The sequence below is a fragment of the Hevea brasiliensis genome, chromosome 7, assembly GCF_030052815.1.
Source record: "Hevea brasiliensis isolate MT/VB/25A 57/8 chromosome 7, ASM3005281v1, whole genome shotgun sequence".
NCBI lineage: Eukaryota > Viridiplantae > Streptophyta > Magnoliopsida > Malpighiales > Euphorbiaceae > Hevea > Hevea brasiliensis.
Window position 1 is genome coordinate 51090196 of NC_079499.1, and position 4835 is coordinate 51095030.

The following is a 4835-nucleotide window of genomic DNA, read 5'->3' on the forward strand; positions in this document are numbered from 1 at the left end:
AAAATAAAAGCATTTAGATATATTCACATAGGTATAGGCATGAGATTAGAGCTTTCAACTTTATGTCCACACCTCATATTCATGATTTTAAGAATGACTCAAAATTGTACAGCTCAACTTTGTCTATATATATATATATATATATATATATATATATATATATTACCATATACTTGTAAACGTGCTTGGGGCAATTCATTCTTCTTCCTTTTTTTTTTTTCAATTACAATATATAGCACAACTTGTATAAATTATTTCAATTTCATTAAGACAGATTTTTTGAATGCAAAAGGAGGAATAATAACTTTATTGATAAAAAAAGTGATATATTCACATAGGAGAACATATTTAAAAAATTTAAAGTTTTAAAATTTTAAATTAAGTAAAATTTCACATATTTATATGATTAAAAACTAAATATTGGCATTTGCTTGAAAAAAAATTTTTAAATATTAAATTTCATATGTGTATATAATATATAGTTATAGTATACTAGGAATATTCATTTTTTTTGGTTTAATACATTTCATTGAAGAGATTTATTGAAAATGAAAATGAATTTATCTGTTATTTGCTTATAAATATATAAAAAAAAAACAATAAAAGTCAATTGAAGAGAAGAAAATAATTGACTAGTTGTCTCAAAAAATAAAGATATGTATTAAAGACTTTTTATATTGCTGGAAATTCATTGATGCACAATTAATGTTGATCAACTTGAGCCAAAAACCATTTCAATACTTTAGTTGAATTCAACGGAATTACTTTACCAGAGTGACAAAATTCAAATAGTTTAACTTTAAAATTAGTTTTTCCTTCTAAATAATCTGAACATATAATACATTAAACGGGTCTTCAACACTTTCAAATTGAAAAAGGAAAAAGCTTGAGGGATCAAGTAAATCCACATTTAATGTAGATCAATGGGGTCATTTGTGTAATTTCATTCATTAAAAATATGTGCTTTTACACTATTACCCTTTTAGACATTTCCTAAAACAATGTGCAAAATTTGAAATTCAAATTACAAATTTTCTCTCATCCATTAAGTATTACAAGTCTCAAGGTCAAGTCACAACTTTTTATGCACATGTCAATTAATGTATGTCTGTCATTTTATCTATTCTTTTTCATTTCATCTCCTTCTTCTCCTATATGACGCCTTCTTATATATCCTTCCTTCTCTCATTTTTCTTTAAGAACATTTTTATCTTCATTCCTTCTATACACCATCCCTTCTGTAAGCCCTTCCTCTCTCCAACAAGAAAATATTCATCATCATCATCATCGTCTTCTTCTTCTTGTTGTTACTGCCTAACATTTACATGAGATACGCCCCCTTATCTTCATCTTAATCTTTTTTTTTTTCCACTTTCTCCATTTCTATTAGAATCGTCTTTGTAGTTGCTTTCATCTTCAAACAAGATAACATCATTTCTTTGAATCTACTTTTTTCTATTATTTTTTATTTTTCAACTGATTATAGGTAAAGGAAAGAGAATACAAAAGTATTATGTTTGTCACACCTTACCCCTCCGTAAGGCATAGCATGCTCCCGTAGAATACTTAATGAACTACCGAACTTCACCTACCGATAACTCATTAAGTACCCTACAAGGGATTTTAAAACAATTTTCTTACATTTTGGAAGTGGTGAGCATTTTGGTAAGAATTAAAAACCATTTATTCAAAGTTTAAATACTAGTAAAAATTTTTGTCCATTCAAATTTTGTCGCAAATTTTATAAAAATTTTGACAGAGTTCCCTCTGTATTTTGAGAAACCAGTTCTTCAAATACCTGTAAAAAGCACTTCCAAAACTATTTTACAACTCCCAACCTCCAATAATTCACAATTCAACTCAAGTCAATCCATTTCAAAACAGTTTCACAATCCAAGTCAAATTTGTCAACTCAGTAGGTTCAATAATTCCATTCACAAAACATAAGGCAGAAAATCCATATGTACAAATATTAAATTTACAGAAGAAAATCTAAAATAATATTATTATAGTTTATTTACAACTGCTCAATTTACATTGATACTTATGACATTACAGTATTTACATCAAAATAACCATAAGGGTATAAAATAATACCCGTACAAAAAGGGATCAAAAAGATCTTGTCAATTCCGCAGCTCACTCTGCTGCTTTCTCCTTGCTTTTATCTGCGACAGTAAATTAAACTATCGCTGAGTATAAACATACTCAGTGGTGCACAATAAAGATTTAAAATGTGATACATAAATCATTTATTGATGAAACATAATTTGAATACTTCACAATCACATTTCACAAATATCAAGCTCATAACAACTCATTTGTCAAATAATATATTAAACAACAGTTTAGTCAAACAATTGCATAAACACAGTGTTGCCAAAGTCGTACACAACTTAAGCCATGACACAAAATTTCCGATCAATGCCGTGTTGTACACCACGACAAAGCAATCTCAACCCCATTAATCGAAACCAATGAGGGAGGTGGCTAGCTAGCTAATGAGTACTCATCCGATCTACAACCTCAACTGGCAAGCCAGAGAGGGAGGAAAATAAACGATCTCAACCCCATAAATGGAGGAGGAATAATAAGTAACTGTCATGCTAAGTGTGAATCAAAAATTCGTTTCAAACATTTCATTCAAATATTGCATACAAAAATCATTCCATTTCCAAAGTTACAATTTGATCACAAGGTGGCAACACAAAAGTTCATAAATTCATAATGCATAATAAATCAATTTTTCAAGGATAAAATGCTTAAATAGGGTTTATTGTGCACAAACCTCAAGCGAGTCGTCCCTTAGCCTCGACTTGTTTCCTCGGGTTCCTTCCCGATATTCTTTTCAACTGAAACACAAAATTTGACAATGTTTCAGTACTAGAACTTAACATAAATCCCAAAATGAATTTTAACTTCGCATTTACCTATTTCTAACGTGCTAAATTCGACGTTCTTGAAATTTTGTGTTTCGGGTTACTATTCACTGCACTATTTAAGTCAAATAATTGACTTTCTAAGGATTAATAGGTATGGGAACTCCAACTTCACCCACATACCACATTTTGGTCACCAAACTTGTTGGTTTTGGTCATTTGTTTAAAGCTTAGGTCATTTTGGCAAAATTGCCAATTTTCGGTTTGGTTCTCCGGTTGCACTGTTCCATTGGTCGATCTACTGTTGGAATTTGACAAAACTTCCTTCATAGAAAATGTTCCTTATTGTCTTAAGTGTATTCTCATTTTTGGATCACCTCAATCGGAGTTTTGTAGCTCAAGTTATGGCCAAAATAAATTTACTGTTCACGTGTACTGTTCATACTGAGATTTTGGTGCTGGCAGATTTTTGGTCCAACTTTGGTTAATAATTTGATCAACTTAAGTTCATAATTTGGTCTCACTTTCTTCATATGAAATGTTGTACTATGTCTTACGTTTCCATCGGTTCAAGAATCGCCTAAATCCGAGTTTTCTAGAGGGAGTTATAGCTATCCAAACATTGCTGCTCAACTGAAAATCTGCAGAGTTGCAGTACAGTAATTTAATTTTGCTCAATGATTTTGAAAGGGTTAATGGCCTAATTTGGGTTGGTGTTCTTCATGAAAGTTTTAGGTCTATATCATATCTAATTGCTGGTAAAATTTCAGGTCAATTTGACCTACCTAGCTCGAGTTATGACCAAATGAACAGTTACTATTCATTTGATCAGTTTGGTGCAGGGCAGCCTGCTATCAACTCACTTTGGTCAATTGTTTCACCAACTTTTGGTCAGTTTTTGGTCATAGTTCCTCAATAAAAGTTGTGCTCTTTTATGTCTATTTTCATCTCCAATTGGTGGCATATCCATTAGGCTCGTAAAATTTGAGTTTTGGTCCTTCAAAGTAGGTTTGGTCATGCTGCATTGACCTACGAATTTAGCTAAATTTTCCACCATTCCCACACAACTTATTTGGTCATAATTGACCATTAATTCATGTCACAATAGGTTAAACATGCCATTTATGCATTTCTTCAAATTTTAGTTCACTAACCCTAACATTCAAACCCTAATCTCACTAATTCATTGTGTTTAACTACTTTCAAAGCCTTAAACCATAATAACTCAACTACTTAAGGTTCATATACTCATACACACCTTTAAGTCCATCAAATTCATACACACACATCAAAACCCTAGCTGGATGAATTTGTCTTTAATCCTCCCACCATTAATTTCTTTTCATTTTAAGTATATTCCTAGGTTAATTAAGCTATAAACATAACTAAATCAACTAACAATTCAAGTTTAGTTTACTAACCTTGTGTGCAGAATTTCTTCTCCCTTTTCTTCAAATTTTTCTTCTTTCTTTTCTTTGAATCCTCTTTCCTAGTTGTCCAAACAACATCTAGTTATGGTAGGACAATTGGCCATGGTTGATTTTGGTTCTTCAAGCTCAAAAATGAGCTTTCATGGTGGTTTTGGTGTGGGAGAGAGAGTGACGTTTTTTTAAAGAAGAAGATTTGTGTTTTAAATTTTATTTTCTTTTCTTTTCTTTATCTTATGGAAGACCACAATTCCCAATTTAATAATTCACTAAATTAATTTGTTTATGACATCATTCATGATGTCATCAACTTTGACTTTTCCATCTTCTTATTTTTTTTTTACTTTTTATTTTTTCTATTAGTTCTTTAATTTAATTCTCTATTCAAATTTTCTTTTTTCGATTTTATTTGTGATTAGATCGAGTCACTCTGGTCAATTGACCAAATCGCCCCTCACCTTCATCCGGTTTGCAAATAATCCAATATTTCTTCCGGCTCCTAACCTAATTATTTGACCGGCTTAACAGC

At 30.9% G+C, this 4835-nt stretch overlaps 1 long non-coding RNA gene across 2 annotated transcripts; it reads right to left on the bottom strand.

Annotated features, from left to right (window-relative positions):
• Nucleotides 1-1873: 1873 nt before the first annotated feature.
• Nucleotides 1874-4414, bottom strand: LOC131181676 (uncharacterized). 2 transcript variants are annotated; one of them, XR_009150173.1, is made up of 2 exons: nucleotides 4301-4414; nucleotides 1874-2168 (listed from the first exon to the last, which is right to left on the bottom strand). It is a non-coding gene; the product is annotated as an uncharacterized LOC131181676 (long non-coding RNA). The 2 variants fall into 2 exon arrangements; XR_009150174.1 differs by lacking the exon at nucleotides 4301-4414 and adding an exon at nucleotides 2789-2816.
• Between the last annotated feature and the right edge of the window lie 421 nt (nucleotides 4415-4835).